A 19,573-nucleotide genomic window follows, 5' to 3' on the forward strand; every position below is an offset into this window, starting at 1 on the left:
ATCTGCCTGGACCACATAAAGCACTATCGGGTCCTGTCTCCTCTGCCAAAACTGCTCACTATTCCAGGATCATCCTGGAATGTAAAGATAACCCCCGGCTTCTCTTCTCCACCACAAACCGTCTTCTTAAACCCCACTCCCCTCACTCCTCCACCCTCACCTCCAACAAAAAGTGCGAGGAGCTCATGGACTTCTTTGTCACTAAGATTGAGACCATCCATTCAGCTGCCTCTGCCGCTCCCCTCCTTTCCCAAGCCCACCAAGTTTCTCTCCTATCTCCCCTCTCTGAGCTCTCTTGACAATGAGACCAACATCCTGCTCCCTCGGCCCAATTCCCACCAAACTGCTGACCACACAACCTCCCTTCCTGGCCCCCTGTTAGCTGACATTGTTAACGGTCCCCTCTCCTCAGGTACTGTCCCCCTCCCCATCAAATCTGCTCTCATCGCCCTCCTTCATAAAAGACCCACCCTTGACCCCTGTGTCCTTGCAAACTACCACCCCATCTCCCACCTCCCTTTCCTCTCCAAAGTGTTGCCGCCTCCCAAATCCATGTCCATCTTGCCCACAACACCATGTTTGAATCCCTCCAATCAGGTTTCCACTCCTGCCAAAGTACTGAAACGGCCCTTGTCAAAGTCACAAATGACATCCTCTGTGACTGTGTAGAGGGAGATTTAATCTTGATCGAACACTTGATGCACCTGTCCCCCGGAGTGTTTGATGGCACAGTGTAGAGGGAGCTTTACTCTGCCATGTACTGTACAGTATCAGTCTGTGATGGAGCAGAGCCCTGCTCTTTAATAGAAATTATTCTTTCGATGAGCCACTGAGCCCCTAAAGCAGCCTCCAAGATCCAAAGTCTGATTTCCATCCCACAGTTCAAGCAGTTTGCGAGGGCTGGGCCACGTTAACAGCAGCTCTCTGTTCCTGGTCTGGAGCTGAGGTGTTGTGTATCGTCCCTGACACAGGGACCAGACGGTGAGCTGCTGGCTCCTATTGTTCTGGGATCATTCCCTGCTGCTCTGTTCTCACCTCTTCACTGGGTCTCAGATTATTACCAGCCATCTTCCTGATCAATAAACAATCGGCAGTCTGACCGCGGAGATTTGAAATGTGTGAAACATTTCATGTGTCTCATCCCTCTCCCTGGACACAAATAAATCGGCCATCATGAAATGGTCACAGTCCGTTTCTTGAGCCTTCTCCTTCTTAGAAGAATCTTCTAAACTCCTTGCTAAAGTGACCATTGATCATAATGTCTTGTTTTGCAGTATGTTCAAGATTGTTCCAGGTCAGCATTGTAATAATTCGGGGTAGTTGAAAAGTGGGATCATTATATTAAATCGAGATATTTATCACAGCCCCGCCCCCCAAACATTCAAACCACCGTTCAGGAGGAGAACCCCTCGGCTCGCTGAACTACATTGGCTCCCAGTCCACCAACATCTCAAATTTTAAATTCTCATCCTCGTCTTCAAATCCCTCCATGACCTCGCCCCTCCCTATCCCTGTAACCTCCTCCACCCCTACAACCCTCCAAGATCTCTGAGCTCCTCCAATTCAGGCCTTTTGCGCATCCACGATTTTCATCGCTCCACCATTGGCGGCCGTGCCTTCAACCGACTGGGCCCAAAGCTCTGGATTTCCCTCCCTAAACCTCCCCGCCTCTCGACCTCTCTCTCCTCCCTTAAGACACTTAAAACCTACCTCACCTGTCCCAATATCTCCTTATGTGGCTCCGTGTCACATTTTGTTTGATAATCGCTCCTGTGAAGCGCCTTGGGACGTTTTACTCCGTTAAAGGCGCGATAAAAATGCAAGTTGTTGTTGTTGGGGTGGAGAAAGGGTTTTCTTTCTTTTTATGACTCTTTTCTATCTCTCTATTTCTTTCCTTTCTCGGACTCTGTTTTCCGGGTCTGTTTTCTGACACACATTACAATCTGTGTCACTCGGTGTCTAACAATGTGAGGCAATGTGTTTTATTCCCGCTGTGTTATCTCTCTGGCGGTTTGCTGATAAATGTTTAACTCGCGGCCTGTTCCCGTTAATGGTCACAATCAGTAACAGACAGACAGAGCGTGTCTGACCGCCCTGAGATGTGGAAAAGGCATCAGTTTAGGACAAATGCATCAAATCAAATGTTCATCGGGCACCGAGAGAGACAAAAACCAGAGAGAAAGGCAGAAGGAAATAGAGAAATAAAAGCTAAATACAGACATCCTTGATGTCTCTCTATTCCATCCCCAACCGTTCAGTGTCGGGTAAAAATGTCAGTGTAAATAAATGTTTGAGAATCGGCCCAAAGAAGAAGAAACAAAATAACCCAAAACTGCCAAAACCCAGTGAGGGACCTTTAGATCTTCAGTCTAACGCTCTCCCAACTGAGCTATTTCAGCCCCACATCAAACTGGTCTTTGGATCATCCTCTTGGAATAAAATATAACCCCGGGTGGAATTGCCCCTCCCGCTCATTCCTCACTTCGTGAGAATGAGACCGACCATCAAGGAGAGATTTTCTGATCCTGTCGTTGAATCTCATTTATATTAAACATTCCTTGAACTCTCTGCCGGGGGGATTCAGAGCTGGGGTTCGCCATGAACCAGCTTCCCCTCAATTCCCAGCTTTATCACTGAATCGACCAATGAACGCTCGAGAGAGCTCAGGTTATAATAATAATAAAAACAGAAAATGCTGGAAACATTCAGCAGGTCAGGCAGCATCTGTGGAGAGAGAAACATCCTTTCAGGTCGATGACCTTTCATCAGAACTCTCTCCACAGATGCTGCCTGACCTGCTGAGTATTTCCAGCATTTTCTGTTTTTACTTCAGATTTCCATCATCTGCAGTATTTTGCTTTTGTTTTACAGCTTGTATTAATGTTCTGCTGATGATATCTTAATATTATCTTATTTTTGGCCACTTTAATCAGGTTCATGGACAAATTCTTCCATCATCCCTTCTCCCACATCGCTTCTCTCTCTTATTCATTCTTTTCTCCTTTCAATCCAGAAGAGGGCGGGAATCAGAGCTCACCCCCCAAACCCTCCGCACACAGACCCCCGTCTACCACCCCGTGTGATCCAAGAGACAATTCAATACATTACACTGTATGAACACAGAAAGCTGACACACCAGGGGAGATCGCACGGTGTTGGACACGGAGTGAAATAAGCTGGTGTTTATAAAAAGTTACGGATCACAACCCGTGTCTCTGTCTCTCTCCGCCATCCTGGCCCGTGCTGTGTTATCCGTTCTCACCCAATGTGTTACTGGTAATTTTGTGGAAGTGCATGACGGGATACTTGACCATATTAACTCTTTATTAACTCACATGATAGGATTAGCCACAAACACAAAGTAAGCACAATTGTGTAATTGCGTTTGAGCCTTGGTATGTTGATAATTAGGCCTCGCACAGCCAGGCCTTCCTTCAGATAAGGACAGAATATAATAATAATAGAGCTGATGAATGGCCATGAAGCCTTGAGACTGGCTCCAGCCTTACTGATAACAAGGAACAGGAATGTAGAGAGAAAGAAAATAGCTGACATCTGCTCAGGCCTCCGTGATGGCTCTGGATGTTCGGGGGCTGGCTCACTACTTGATTGACCAACTACCTGAGCCAATAAAGAATGTACGTGTACGCCCACATTCTGTAACAGGTGGGCGTTGCCTCATGAATTGTATAAACATGAGCTGTTTCATTGACTCGGCGAAGTTGCACCCTCAACCATTGTATGAGGTGCACTTCCACTTGTATACAAGTTGGGGTTCAATAAAGTTTCTCATTCTACTTCTTGTTTGGGTGTTAATGCATTTGTATAGTGTTAAGTTTCGACAGTTTTCAGCAACATCTTTGAATGTGGCAGCACAAGTTGGTGAAGCCGTTAAAACAGCATCCGGTTCCTTGGCTTAATAATAGAGAAATAGAGCACAAAAGCAAGGAAGTTATGTTAAACGTTTATAAATCATTGTTCAGGCCTCATCTGAAGTATTGTGTCCAATTCTGGGCACTATAATTTATTAAGGAGGTCAAGGTCTTGGAGAGGATGGAGAGGAGATTTCCCAGAATTATACCAGGGATGGGGTTTAGTTGTGTGGAGAGACTCGAGAACCTGGGATTGTTCTGCTTCGAGCAATGAAGGTTAAGGGTAGAAGTAATCCACGTGTTCAAAATTAAGAGGGGTTTTGATGGAGTAAATAAGGAGAAACTTCACCCACTGGCGGGAGGGTCGGCAACCAACGGACGCAGATTTAAGATAATTGGCAAAAGAACTAGAGGGAAACAAGGAGATTTTTTTTACACAGCGAATTGTTATGATCTGGAACGCACTGCCTTAAAGGAAGGTGGAGCTCGATTCAATCGTAACTTTAAAAGGAGAATTGGATAAATACTTGAGTATCTCTCCACAGATACTACCTGACCTGCTGAGTGTTGCCAGCAGTTTCTGGGTTTATTTTTGAGCTTTCACTGCAGCAGTTTTCCTGACAACCTGCAACTTGCCTCAAGGGCGCAGCTTCAAGCACAACTTTCTTGTGCTCTTCTCACACACAAGATCGCACTTTACTTTCCAACACACGCGCTTTAAAATCTGCCGTTTCCGCACACAGCGTCCTGCGCCACGAGAATTTGAAAGACCTTCCGCTCATGGCCTGTAATCGCTCCTTATTCCCCACAGGCGCTCTTTACATTTATCCTCTACTCGATTCAATCGCATGTTTCAACAGAACTATTAAGATCAAGGCGGAACACTTCCGCTCTGACTGCACCGCCCCAACTTGCCAAATGTGAACCTTTCAACCGCCATTCGCAGCTCTGTAGCGCTGCCCGTCACTCACGCAACTCAACTGCTGAGAGAAAAGAGCCAACAAGCATCAAAACAAAAAACAGTTCTTCAGTTACCATCCCCTGGATCACAAGATTCCCCAAGTAAATTTCGTGAACATTCGGGCGGCTGTCTTTCCAGAGACCAGCCCTGCTTTCATCGTGTTTGTCTGTCGAGCGGTCACGCAGATCGAAATGTATCGACTGGTTTCAAGGCACAAATGAACATTGGTGCGAATGGGACATGTGCCCAATAGAAACAGCGGTCGGAGCAGAACAAACTTAAAGGCGTGAGATCGTGAAAGTGAATGTTAGAGTCGGCAATGGAGCAGGAAAGTGTCCATGAAATGGAAGGAGGAAAGTAAAGGCGGCCTGTTGATTGTGGAAGGATGAAAAAGCTGGGAGAAGAGGCGGGTTTGAACTGTGGAACATCAAGTACAGGCATGTGAGAGTGCTGGGATTTGATGGAATAAATAGGTTTTCGCCACCAAAATTTTTTTTTTCACGTATTAAGGATTGATCGATTGTTGCATTATATTTGCAAGCGCGGGAGAGAATAAAAGAAGCAGCGCACACTATGCCGTGACTCGGATTCGAACCGAGGTTGCTGCGGCCACAACGCAGAGTACGAACCACTATACGATCACGGCGCCACATGTCAGTGGTGAGCGATCTGCCCGAACTATTTCAATAGCGCCTTTAAGGTAGCAAAACGTCCCAAGGCGCTTCACAGGAGCTTTTTAAAATAATATTTGACCCCGAGCCACAGAAGGAGATATTAGAAGCAAAATACTGCGGATGCTGGAAATCTGAAATAAAAACAGAAAATGTTGTAAATAATCAGCAAGTCAGGCAGCGTCTGTGGAGAGAGAAACAGAGTTAACGTTTCAGGTCGATGACCCTTCGTCAGAACTGGAAAAGGTTGAAGATTAAACAGTTTTTAAGCAAGTGGAGAGCGTTTAAGGAGCATCTTAAGGGAGGAGAGAGAGGGAGAGAGGCGGGGAGGTTTCGGGAGGGAAATCCAGAGCTTTGGGCCCAGTCGGTTGAAGGCACGGCCGCCAATGGCGGAGCGATGAAAATCGTGGATGCGCAAGAGGCCTGAATTGGAGGAGCTCAGAGATCTCGGAGGGTTGTAGGGGTGGAGGAGGTTACAGAGATAGGGAGGGGCGAGGTCATGGAGGGATTTGAACACGAGGATGAGAATTTAAAATTTGAGATGTTGGTGGACTGGGAGCCAATGTCGGTCAGTGAGCAGAGGGGTTCTCCTCCTGAACGGTGGTTTGAATATTTGGAGGGGGAGGTGAAAAGTCTCTCGATTTGATATAATGATCCCACTTTTCAACTCGGTTGGAGATGGGGGCAGTAGTTTGCAAGGACCGAGAGGTGAAGGGTGAGTTTTTTGAGGAGGGTGTGATGACGCCAGATTTGAAGGGGAGGGGGACAGTACCTGAGGAGAGGGATCCGTTAACAATATCGGGCTAACATGGTGGCCAGGAAGGGAAGTTGGGTGGTCAGTAGTTTGGTGTGAATAGGGTCGAAGGAGTAGGGGGTGGGTCTCATGGTCAAGATGAGCTCAGAGAGGGCAAGAGGGGAGATAGGAGAAAAACTAGAGAAAGATGTGAGTTCAGGGCTGGGGCAGGGGGAACCTGAGGGGAAGTTTAGCTTGTGGGTGGGGGAAGGGAGGGAAACGGAAGAGGCAGCTGAACGGATGGTCTCAGTATGAGTGACAAAGAAATCCATGAGCTCCTCGCACTTGTTGTTGGAGGTGAGGGTGGAGGGGCAGGGGAGAGGGGTTTAAGAAACCGGTTTGCAGTGAAGAGAAGCCGGGGTTATCTTTACATTCCAGGATGATCCTGGAATAGTGAGCAGTTTTGGCAGAGAGCAGGACCTGATGGTGCTTTATGTGGTTCAGCCAGATCTGGCGATGAATGGCTGAACCAGTTGTCCGCCATAAATTTTCAAGTCTGCGACCTTGGACTTAAAGGATGGGAGATGAGGCTGCACATCACATCCCTTAAACATTGTTACCCGTTTCTGTCTGAAACTGATGAGTGTGTAAATAGTAAGTAACAGGAAAAAAAAGTATTTTAAGCATCAAACTTAATTCTGATCATTATTATCGCATAAAACCTGAACAGCCCATCCCTCAAACACTGATATAAAACCAGTCCCAGGACCCTGAGCCGCTGTGAAAATGCTGTGATCCCGACCTGATTCGAACTCTCAGTTTTCTGATCGGGAATCAGACGCTGTCAGTTGCGAGAGGAGGTGGATCCGGATCCAGAGGAGGGAGATCGGTACCAACCGCCGCCGGGACTCTCGGAGGGCGAGAGGCGGAAGCAGCAGCAGCCAGACCGCCTCAACAGCAGCTCAGGATCCCCGCTCTCTCATCCAGCCGCTGCCGGCCGAGAGCTGCCGGTCCCGGCCTGAGCCGTGTCTGGGAGCCGCCTGCCGGTCTCTCTTTACTGAACGGGACCGATCCAGGTGCAGCTCACACACAGGACCAGGAATCCCACTCCGGACAGATTCACTTCTTTAAACCTTGTTTAGATTCAGTGAATTGGGATTTAATTCAATCCTCATCTGCCCTCCGCTCTGTCAGTTCAGAACTTTATTTAAACCGATACTTGGAGCTCTGTTTTACAGGGTGTCGGCTGTTTAAGTTTTTCTCAGTCCCACTACTCCCATTAATAACACTTTTTGCTGCTAACTGCTGATTGATACAAAGTGCCCAGGAATTGGGGAATTTCTCCCGGGGACCGGGAACTGACTCGGATTCGGCTCAACCCTCAAATCCACAAAGTTTTTGTCACTGCTGCTGTCCAGGATTAAAGGAAGGGACCGAACCAGAAGCGGTTTTAAATTATTACTGACAAATCAGGGTCAAAGGCAAAGGATACAGTCTGCTTATCTACAAGGCTGAGTCCCTGCCCGCTTCACTGTCTGTCTGTCTGTCTCCCGGTTTATCCGTCTGATTGAGTCTCTGCTTTATTCTCTGGCTCTTTGTTTGCTGTCTGCAGGCCTCCCGACCCGACTGACTGACTAACTGCCGGACCGTGTGTCGGAATGAATGACTGGGACTGAGTGTCTGCCTATTTATGGACCTGAATGGCCACATTTCTCAGTTCCTGCCTTCGCTCTGTGTCACGGGCCTGTCGCTGTCTCTCAGGATGACAACACACCCACACCCTTCACACACCGCCTTTGACGACTGAACGCAGGTTTGCTCAGTCTGTCCCCGCAGCTCCTTCGGGAGTTTAATGATTTGGAAATGAAGACTTTTTCCTGTGTGACTTGTGAAGTTTTGATCAGTGAAATGTTTGTGAAAGGGAAGGATTGAGAGCTTTTAGTGTGGGACAGAAGTGATGTTGTTTCATGGAGAAGTCACGCGATGAAATGAACATGAGCAGCGGTTTCCAGAGTGTGGCGGTTATCACATTCGTTTCGCACACGAAAGATCTCTGGTTCGACCCCAGGCGGGAATGTTATTTGAGAATTTGCTCTTGTGAAAAGTGGGAGATAATTGGCTTTTCCTGTTGAATTTAACAACGGCTGCACCACATTCCTGTTTTCATAAACACTGAACATTTTAACCAGACTCTTAAAAAACAGTCTTTAAAATGAGAACGGATAAAAGTTCATCACATGCAAAACACAATAACTTCCCCACGTGTCACTGGGTAACCATGTTAGTATTTCCGTCAGTCAGTCTGCAGAAAGTTATCGCTTCATTAATGGCGATTACAACAATTTTTCATCTTTCATGTGTTCATTTAATAAAGTTCACAATTGTTTTGTGACAATTATTTCATTGACCAGGAATCGAACCCACACCGCGGCGGTGAGAGCCCTGAATCCAAACCACCAGATGCCGCGCAGTGGGTCGAGGAACGGATCGGCACAGTTGATACAAAGAACAAATGAAAAAGTAGAAACAGAAAATGTTGCGAACTCTCAGCGGGTCAGACAGCCTCTGTGGAGAGAGAAACAGAGGGAACGTTTCAGGTCGATGACCTTTCATCAGAACTCGCTCCACAGATGCTGCCTGACCGGCTGAGTGTATCCAGCATTTTCTGTTTATAGTTCAGATTTCCAGCATCCGCAGCACTTTACTTTTGAAATTAAAAAGTAGCCCAAGTTGATGAAAGTTGCACCAGTGAAAATCCTGGGTGGAGATTTAGAGGATGCGACAGTGGGAAGGGCTGGACTGCGATTCGAACAGTCCTCCAAGCAAATTTCGGGGAAGTCATCGAAATTTAAAAGAGGACTTGGAACGGGAATGGAACGACAGGCTCACGTGACAGGGCATTGGTATTCGGAATGTACAAAATGCAGTCCCCACTGCTCTGATGACCTGAATCAGACAAATAGTAATTCACAACACAGGACAAATCCATTTGATTTGAGTTTTGGAAACCCATTCACGACAGCAGCTGACTCCCATCAGTTTACTTTTCCAAACTAAAGGGTATGAAGCTTGCACGAGTGATGATCTGTGCTGTATTATTTCTGAGCAGCAGACTCACTTTGCCCCATCAATGCCTATTTGTTGGAAGGCGCAGTCCCCATTGGTCGAGGGGATCGGTTTCTCGAGCTGTGATTCACCATCCTCTATTTCAGGAATATTCCGGTTTGCTGAAAATGAGATGAGATGAAACGAGCAGGTCCAACGAGCCGGTCTGTGACACTACACGGCATCGACAAAGTTGTCTCTTGCACTTACAGTGAAGCGGAGGGCAGTTTTCACCCTTAAACCAACAAGTTAGGTGGCGCAGTAAATAATGTAGATGGGAGCAGGAAGTAGCGAAGGGACATTGATGATTAAATGAGAGGGTAAAACTGTGGCAGATGGAGTTCAATGTGGGGAAGTGAGATATAATCCACTTAGAACCTTAAAAAGATAAATCAGAGTATTTTCTAAATGACGAGAAACTAGGAACTATGGAGGAGCAGAGAGGTTCAGGGGTCCATCTCCAGAAATCACTAAAAACTAGTGGACAGGTACAAAAAATAATTAATGGAATGAGCCTTCATCTCAAGGGGCTGGAATACAAAGGGTGGAAATTATGATACAGATGCATAAAGCCCTAGTTAGACCACATCTGGAGAAATGCGTTCAGTTCTGGGCACCGTACCCCAGGAGGGACATATTGGCCTTGACTGGGTGTGGAACAGATTCACCAGAATGATATCGGGGCTAAAAGGGTTAAACTATGAGGACAGGTCTTGTGGACTCGACTTTTATTCCCTTGAGTATTGGAGGTTAAGGGGTGATCTAATTGAGATGTTTAAGAAGATAGGGGGGAGGGGAGTGTAAGAAGATGGTTTGTAGTGGAGAAGAGAAGCCCGGGGGTTATCTTTACATTCCAGGATGATCCTGGAATAGTGAGCAGTTTTGTCAGAGGAGAGCAGGACCCGATAGTGCTTTATGTGGTCCAGCCAGATCTGGTGATGAATGGTTAACCAGTTGTCCACCATAAATGTTCAAGTCTGCGCGCCCTTGGGCTCACAGGAGTGAAAATGAGGGCAGTACCAGGAGGATCGACCAGGGTGAGAGAGAGTAATGGTTTTAATGGGGAAAAGGGCATCAAAGGTGGAGGTGAGGGTGTGATTGAGCAAATCAGTAGGTGCAGAAATGTCGTGGTGAATGGAGGGCCAAAGGCTGGACAGTTGGGAATTTGAAAGTGCCGTTGTAAGTGACTTGGGGGAGAGTTTTTTTCCAGGGATGAACACAGAAGGAAGTGGGTTAGTCCCACTCCCCTGCTCTTTCCCCACAGCCCTGTGAATTTTTTCACGTCAAGTATTTATCCAATTCCCTTTTGAAAGTTACTATTGAACCTGCTTCCACCGCCCTTTCAGGCAGTGCATTCCCATTGATCTTAAATCTCTGTCCTCTGGTTATTAACCCTCCCATCACTGGAAACAGTTTCTCCTTATTTGCTGTATCAAAACCTGTCATAGTCGTGAACCTCCATTAAACCTTCTAGGTGTAATCTCAGTGCCCTTCCTGGTGCTTTTTCCTTCCGTTCCCATGTGGTCTAGCGGTGAGGATTTCTGGTTTTCACCCAGGCGGCCCGGGCTCGACTCCCGGTGTGGGAATAACAGCTTTTTAGTCCCAGCCTCCCAATTTGCCTGCAGTCCAGGCTGTGGCTGCTGCTTCCTCCGTCGCTTCTGTGTCAGTCCCACAATCACACTGAGAAGTGAGACGGACCACAGCTCTTAAAGGGACAGTGCACTAAATACCCAGTCCCACAAGCTGAAGGGAAGCAAGCAACAATGTCCCGACAGGTCACTCAGCAGCTCATGGCCAAGTGTTTGACTACAATCATTTTATTATTTACTGTAAAAACTGAGTCTCAGTGAAACACACAGAGAACATTCTGGAAACACTCAGCGAGTCAGGCCGAATCTGTGGAGAGAACAGGCCAATTAACTGAGAGTCTCAATGAGACAAGGAACAAGACACGGCTCTTCACAAATTGCCATGGGATCTTTTACACTTCGGAGCAGAAAGAAGGGACCCCCATTAAACACCTCATTCAAAGGACAGCACCTCTCACGATGCAGCTCCCTCTCAGAACGACACAGTCAGTCTGGATCATGTGTCCCAGTCCTGGAACGGGAGCTGGAACCCACACCCTTCGAAACACCAGCCTGACTCCCTGGTGTTACTCTCACCCCCGGCGAGTCATGAACCAGACTGTGCCACTCCCAGCCTCAACCCTGGGTCCCGGTCTGCACCATAACCGCAGCCTGTCACCGCTCATAGAAAGTGGCGTGGGATTCCTGAGTTCATTCTGTGATGTGCATTGGGGGAGTGGGACGACATGGATTGCTCTTGCATAGAGCTGGTATGGACTCGATGGGCCGAATGGCCTCCTTCCGTGCCTTATCCATGATTGACACGATCGGGAGTAGAGAGGCCACGTGAGATGGCAAGTTCGAGGGGGTGGCCATGAATATGGGTCGGGGAGTTTTATTCAGGGAGAGATTAAGGGAGGATAAAGTATCACATAATAGACTTGTTGGCAAAATTGAAGCCCATGGGGGTTTGTATATTCGGTGGCCTTTTCGGTGACACCTCTCTGTCTGCTCACTGTGATTGCCTTGGCAACGGGCAGTAATCACCAGGCATTGTTCTGTGATTTTCAAATGCGAAGCATTAGAAAATTTCATTTCCACACCGTTCACCTGAGGAAGGAGGAAGCCTCCGAAAGCTTGTGGAATTTAAAATAAATTTGTTGGACTATAACTTGGTGTTGTGAAATTGTTTACAATTGTCAACCCCAGTCCATCACCGGCATCTCCACATCTCTGTACCCAGTTACACCGCTCTCTACCTCCCTCTGCTGGTGTCTCTCTGCATCTCTGCACTCAGTTGAACTGCTCACGATCTCCATCTTTTTTTCTTTTCTTTTTTTTCTAAAGAAACTTATGAAATAGGACAATGGAAGTGATTGAATGGAAGGAGGATTCTAAAGACATTGAGTTTTTTTTCTGAAAGACATCCAATCGTATCACAACAGCGACTCATTGAATTGGAATCAGGTGGCTGCAGGTTTTGTATAAAAGGTGCTGGTTGGTGGATAAAGTGATCGTTGAGTTGTTTGGTATCATGGGGGGTTTAGTGGTGAGAGGTTTGTTCCCAGTGCTGGTGTTAGTTGGAGTGGTTTGTTGCTCTCATACTTGGCAACAGTTTCGAGGCCAGAGATTTCCATGGAGAAGAGTAAAACCCACCCCTGTGCCCCAGAGAGTCCCTCCCTTTGGTTCCCATTTCAGTGTGTCTGAGGGGAGAAGTCTGTCTCCACTGCAGACTGTGATGGTGCAGTGTGGAGAGCAGAACCTGCTGGTGAGGGTAGACATGGATTTATTTGGAACCAGGCACTTGATTAAAGCTGCTGACCTGACCCTGGGGACAGCAGGTTGTCGGCCAACTGGGATCTACTCTCAACCACACTGTCCTCTTTGACTATGGGCTCCATGAATGTGGCAGCAGATTGCAGGTAATGTGATTCCTCAACTCTTGCTCCAATTTAACTGTGTCGATTACTGCCCACTTGGAACTCATTAACATTGGGTGAAACTCCAGCCACTGAGGAGATCCCTGAATGAAATCTGTGTATAAATTCTTGCCCACTGTTAAATATCACCCTGTGTGAAACTACTTCTTTATGTTGACATGTCTATCTTCTCTTTATATTTAAAAAGAACTTCAACTTGTCACTGAAGGACTGCATCTTTCTTAAATGGGTCATTACTACTCCAACTCTGAGATTCAACTCTATTGACCTTGAACCTTCACCTACATTTCTCCAAATCACTCTGTTCTTTTGTGCCTCAATTGATTTATCTTTTCTGTTCCTTCCTGTGGATATTCAGGCCTGTTGCCTCAACTTGTAGTCAATGAATGTTCAATGTGGAAGTTCCTGTTGAGACTTCTCTTGAAAGATGAAACAAGCGGAATAATAATTGGATACAATGTATTAAAGGGGAACTCCACTTTTGGTTGTTACACCTGCCAATCACCTTGATTCCATGGACACAGATGAGGTTTAAAAGTGATGTGTTTTGTGCTCCATATCAGGGGTAACTTGAAGCCCCTTAAGGTGAAAGCTCTATTCTATATGGGAAAGAATGCTCATCAAATCTGGCCATGCCAATCATTTCAGGGTTTCTGACTGCAGGCCTGAAGTCCCCTGTAATGGAAGGTGGACTGAGCAGAGTAACAGAGGCTGCTCCAGGCAACTTCAACCAATGGTGGAGCAGCTGAAACCCCTCAAACTGCTGCTGAACAGGGCAGGAAAATGACCAGAAAAAGCTTTTGTCCAATGAGAGCAGCTCTTCATTCCTTAACCTTTCAGATGGCTGGAGATTTCCTGGTCTACAGCACCCACCTGAACCACACCCCAAATGCTCGTGGATCTGTCATTGTGAGAACTAATGGAGCCATGGTTCCCATTGAGTGCCACTATTTTAGGTAAGAATCTTTACTCTATTGGATATCAGGTCCACAGCAGGTTCAGTTCTCTGAAATTGTCCTGAAATTACACTCTTGTCCTTTCAGGAAGGGCAATGTGAGCAGTAACCCTATCAAGCCCACCTGGATCCCATTCAGCTCGACCAAGTCTGGAGAAGGGCTTCTGTCATTCTCACTGCGTCTTATGAACGGTATGTGATGGGTGGATGGGGAATGCTTTTCTGTCGTCTCCCACTGGGAGTGACACCCACTGTCTCCAACCCTTGTCCTCTTGTACTTCAGATGACTGGCTGACAGAGCGCACCTCGACTGTCTACTACCTGGGTGACCTCATTCACATTGAGGCCTCTGTTTCAATGACCAACCACATGCCCTTGAAGCTCTACATTGACAGCTGTGCAGCTACATTGAGCCCAGACAAGGATTCCACCCCAAGATACAACATCATTGACTACCATGGGTAAGGAGCTCTCTGCTTTCTCCAGCTCGTTATGTCTCAATAGTTTCACTTAATTCACTTTTTTTCATTTTTTAAATCTTTCTTCAGTTGCCTCCTGGACAGCAAAGCTGAGGACTCCTTTTCAACCTTTGTGTTGCCAAGAGGTGAACGTGAGCTGGACAAACTCCAGTTTGATCTGGATGCGTTCCGCTTCTTTGGAGATGACCGTTCCTTGGTAAGAGGAAGCCAAACATTGGGTTCCCCATGTTGGGAGGAGGTCACGAAATAACAACTTGTATTGAATGTGTCCCTCAGATTTTCATCACCTGTCACCTGAAAGTTGCTGCAGTGGATCGGAGAGATTCCATGAACAAAGCTTGTACTTTCCAGAATATGTAAGTTCCCTCTCTCACTCAGGGATGTGTTGTATTAAAGGATGATGGACAACCTGGTTGATAAATGGATTCTCTGGTTTAGCTGGACCCCATTGGAAGAATTGACCAATGACGTTTGTGCCTGTTGTCATCTGGGTAACTGCGGTGCCACGAGGGATTTCCGACCTGATTCCAGAGGAAGGAGGGATCTTGTATCTGGACCTGGTAGGACATTGATCCTCTTGATTGTTGGAGGTCACCCTTTGCCCTCTCTAACTGGAATGTTTGATATTGCAGAGAGTGATGCTGAATTGAAGTGGGAGGGTGAGGCCTCACTTGGACCCCTGGTCATTCTGGATCCTGATGTGACAGACCTGGCAATTGAGCCCCTTAATGAGGTTGAGCAAAGGATGCAGGAGAGGTTTCCAGGTGGTGAGTTGGCCGACTGCTAGTTTCCATTTTCCCCTCAGTATTTCTTTCACTCACTGACAATTTTTTTTTGTTCCTTTTTTTTAGGTGTGGAGTCTGAGGTGGTCCTGATTTTGGCCCTGACTGTGACCGCTGTCTCTCTGACCTCTGCTTCTTTGATCGCCTTGTTCCTGTACAGGAAACACAAGCAAACCCAGTTCAACTAGTTATCAAATGACCAATAAATCAGTGACCACTTGTATCTTCCAATGGCTGGTTGCTCATTTTTCATTATCTGGCTCCAATCAGCATGCAATGGGTGCTCAATACTGTTCGTAACACTCTGCACTCCTCCACAGTTCCTCCTGTTAGTGAAATGGGTTTTAATGGGTCCATGTAAGAGTGGCAGAATGGCTGGTAATAGTGTATCCAGGCCCAGTCCAGGGATGGCTGCAGCAATGGGTGAAGGCTTGCCAGGCCCTCATTGTGCAGGTCACTGAGCTCTGAAGGGACAGTGGGACTGGCCTGAGGGACTGGTGCCAGCTGGTTAATGGCCCAATCATTCCCTTGGTGCTCTGTGGGCATTGATCACTTGAATCCCCACATGGGCTCCAAACTCCAGTTAAATGTTCCCGTTTGGAGCTAATTGTCCAAACACCAATAGGATTGAAAGTCGGTGGACTTGCAACTCTCTTCCAAGTTTGAAGATCTCTGCCCCTGGTGTAAACATTCTTGTTTAGTGGGGCTGGGACTCCAGGTAGATTTCAAACGCCCAGTGTGAAGGTTAATGTACACAGGGGCCAATGTTGTGCCCATCTGGTGCAGGCACAGTGAGAGTGTGAGGGACGGGGAACCCAGCGGTTGTGATTTAGCTCTGGATTTGAATTTCACCTGTCTTATGAGAAGACTGAAGTTTCTTTATCTTCAGCTTCTCCTCACGACAGGCCCTCGGGATTGTACTGTAAGTCGTTAGTCTTATTTTCAGATTACATTATTGTTTCATTTACTGTATTTGAGGGGTGGTCATAGGAACAGGAGTCGGTCATTTAGCCCCTCGCGCATGGTCCACCATTCAATGAGATCATGGTTGATCTGTGACATAACTCCATGTACCTGCCTTAGTCATGTCACTTACCTTTTTTGCTTAATAAAATTTTAATCTGAGTTAATAGATTTAACAATTGAGCTAGCATCAACTGCCATTTGTGGAAGAGTGTTCCTAACTTCTCCCACTCTTTGTGTGTCGAAGTGTCTCTTAACTTAACTCCTGAAAGTCCTGATTCGAATTTTTCGGTGATGTCCCCTGGTCGCTAAACTGGCTGTGTTCTTATAACTTTACAGTGAATTAGGTCCAATCCATGTCTGGGCCACCCTTGCCTTGTGACATACTGAAATTTGTTCATAAAATATTCAGATTAATAAGAGAATGTTTATCTTTACTGAGCTGGGTTTTTCTTTTTGGTAAATCAGACATTCAGGGGGTCTATTAAACAGGATGGGAGCTGTTAGCAGTAAACACCCTCGCTTCAGACAACATTCTTTGGCGGGTGGAAACCATTCCTCCATTTAAATCAAATCATGGTAATATTTTACTTGAGCTATCATCACTGAAGTTTAGTGTTTAAACATAGCAGGAGATCCAGGCTCGTTCTGTTAAAGTAGAATAACAATAAGTTAGTGGGAACTTTTAACAATAGCAATTCATTTCTGCTCACTGCACACGCTGAAGGTGATTTTTCTTCCAGTGGAAACTGCAGTCAGACGGCCCCTCCTCACTTTCACTCTGAGCTTCCTCACACTATTGATAAATAGTGTTCGCAAACTTTAAACCCAACAGATGACAATACATTAAAGTGCAGTGTCGGTCCATCCCACCCTCTTCTGCCTATTGGCTGATTTACATGTAAACATTTCAGGGAGACTTTACAAAGTGGCCAGGTCACCAGGAGAACTACTTTGGGATATTTTTACAATGTTGCAAAAAAATACCATGTGGAAATGCTTCAAGAATTCATTCTCAATGAAGCTTAGGATCTTACAGGACAAAAACAGGTGATTTTCCTCTCTTCCCCTCATCCAATTTAATGTTCCTCTGTTCCAAGGTCCTTATACTACTCCCATTTAAAATAATTCATGGAGTCTGTGTCAACAACACTTCCGGGCAGAACTCTACATTGTTTCTTCCCTCTCTGTAAAGATTTTTTTTGAACCATAAACATGTATCTTTTGCCATGTCACATTTGACCCTAGAAGTTATAGAATCATAGAAATTTATAGCACAGAAGGAGGCTATTCGGCCCATTGTGTCTGTGCCAACTGAAAAAGAGCTCTCCAGCCTAATCGCACTCTTGGTCATGGTCCGCAGCCTGGTCGGTGACGGCACTTCAAGTGCCCATCCAAGTACTTTTAAAAAGCGATGTGGGTTTCTGCCTCTACCACCCTTTCAGCCAGTAAGGTCCATACCCACACCACCCTCTGGGTGAAAAAAATTATCCCCAGATCCCCTCTAATCCTTGTACCAATTACTTGAAATATATGCCCCCTGGTTATTGGCCTCTCTCTTGAGGAAAATAGGACCTTAATACCTTTTTCAAAATAAATTGTTTATGGGATGTGGGCGTCTTTGGCAAGGCCAGAATTTATTGCCCATCCCTAATTGCCTTTGAGAAGGTGGTGGTGAGCTGCCTTCTTGAAGTGATGCAGTCCGCGTGGCCCCCAATAATTTTATACACCTCAATTAAATCCCCCCCTCAGCCTCCTCTGTTCCAATGAAAACAACTCCAGCCGATCCAATCCTTCCTCACAGCTAAAATTCTCCAGTCCTGGACCATCCTTGTAAATCTCCTCTGGACCCTCTCTGGTCCAATCCCATCTTTCCTGTAATGTGGTGACCTGAACTGGACACGGGTTAAATTTATTAGTCCGCCTGTTCCCACAGGTCCCAGTCGAGTTTCTTCATTCCTTTCCTTGGTTCAATCCGTCATTCACCGATTGGGTTTATGACCGGTCACCACCTCCTGTGATTTCCCCAATTGGCTGCCCCTCTTCTCAGAGATTCTCTCGCTCCACAGACCACCTGCACTCTGTCGGTTCCACCAATCCGGGAAGCTTCACCTGTGATTGGATGAACTCGGTGACCCGGGCCGGTCATGGCGGCCGAATCTCCCACAATGCAGAGCGGCGGAGAAAAGGCCCCATCTGTGAGACGGGCCGCGCTGCACTCTGGGAGAATGTTCGCACATGCGCACATCACCCGCCGGATCAGCGGCCGCTTCCTGTTGTGTCGCGAGACAAACTTTCCGTTTTTTCGGTTGAGAACGAGCGGTTTTTATTGTGACGGAAACTGACGTCACTTTTCCTTTGAATCGCGCGGTTTGATTTAAATAAACGGCGCACATGCGCAGTGTGGCGCGTCCCTCTTAAAGGGCCCTGGACCGGCCGAGAGTCCCCGAGCCCGGGGACAGGACCGAGAGACGGGCAATGGGATTAGAGCGGAGGGCGGCCCCGGGGAGGGGGAACTTGCATTTCTCCAGCGCCTGACACATCCTCAGGACGACCCAAAGCCTCGCAGCCAATGGGGGGCTTTTGAAATGAGGTCACTGTTGTCATGTGGGCAGCCATTTTGTGCACAGCAAGATCCCACAAACAGCAATGTGATAAATGACCAGATAATCTGTTTATAGGTGTTGGTGGAGGATTAAATATTGGCCAGGACACCGGGGAGAACTCCCCTGCTCTTCTTCGAATAGTGTAGTGGGATCTTTTACATCCACCTGAGGGGCCGGACTGGTTTAATGGCTCGTGGAAAAGACGGCCCCTCCGACAGTGCAGCACTCCCTCAGTACTGCACTGGAGTGTGAGCCGAGATTTTGTGCTCAGGTCTCTGGAGGGGAGCTTTATTCGACAATCTTTATGATTCTAGAGTTGAGAGAGTGATACAAATGAGCCAAGGCCGACACCGAGTACTTCAGAAGGGTCGTTAATTCTTCCGTCCCGTAACACGATGTGACTTTCTTCCACAGGAGAATTCGTGCCTGAACTTCCAGGAGTATTGAGGAAAACCGCACCGGATTTGAATCAATCTGCTGGAAAATACTTGAGGCCGACTGGAAACCTCTTTGGATGTTCACACGGCCGGGAGGCACCAAGACAATTCGATGAGACTGTGAAGGATGTCAAGTGAAATTAGGGACATGGCGAGCAACGGTGTGAAGGTAACTGGGGGAATCCCCGGGGTAATGTCCAGTCTGTTCAGGTGGGCTGTTTAAAAGGAAATGGAACAGTGTGGGGAGAAAGTTGTCTGGGGACCGGAAACAGAGGGTCCGGGTTAATGGGAGTTGCTGAGATTGGAGAAGGGTTGGAAGTGGTTACCCCAGGGGTCAGTGCTGGGCCCACTTTTATTCTCCGTATTTATGGACCATTTAGAATTACATAGAATTTACAGCACAGAAACAGGCCATTCGGCTCAACTGGTCTGTGCCGGTGTTTATGCTCCACACGAGCCCCTCTCACACCTCTCTTCATCTGTCCCTATCTGTATATCCTT

General features: G+C 46.9%; 2 long non-coding RNA genes and 1 other non-coding gene across 3 annotated transcripts in view; all 3 read left to right on the forward strand.

Annotated features, from left to right (window-relative positions):
- The first annotated feature begins 10,856 nt into the window (after positions 1 to 10,856).
- On the forward strand, positions 10,857 to 10,928 carry trnae-uuc (transfer RNA glutamic acid (anticodon UUC)). Its single transcript has one exon. It is a non-coding gene; the product is annotated as a tRNA-Glu (tRNA).
- A 3,858-nt stretch (positions 10,929 to 14,786) lies between these two features.
- Positions 14,787 to 19,573, forward strand: part of LOC137302350 (uncharacterized) — a 413,555-nt gene continuing 408,768 nt past the window's right edge. The window contains exons 1-2 of the long non-coding RNA XR_010958440.1: positions 14,787 to 14,844; positions 14,917 to 15,051. This is a non-coding gene — a long non-coding RNA (uncharacterized lncRNA). The remainder of the gene's footprint in view (positions 14,845 to 14,916; positions 15,052 to 19,573) is intronic.
- Positions 18,911 to 19,573, forward strand: part of LOC137302033 (uncharacterized) — a 53,381-nt gene continuing 52,718 nt past the window's right edge. Inside the window, exon 1 of the long non-coding RNA XR_010958403.1 lies at positions 18,911 to 19,241. This is a non-coding gene — a long non-coding RNA (uncharacterized lncRNA). The remainder of the gene's footprint in view (positions 19,242 to 19,573) is intronic.

Source organism: Heptranchias perlo, chromosome 35 (genome assembly GCF_035084215.1).
Source record: "Heptranchias perlo isolate sHepPer1 chromosome 35, sHepPer1.hap1, whole genome shotgun sequence".
Lineage (NCBI taxonomy): Eukaryota > Metazoa > Chordata > Chondrichthyes > Hexanchiformes > Hexanchidae > Heptranchias > Heptranchias perlo.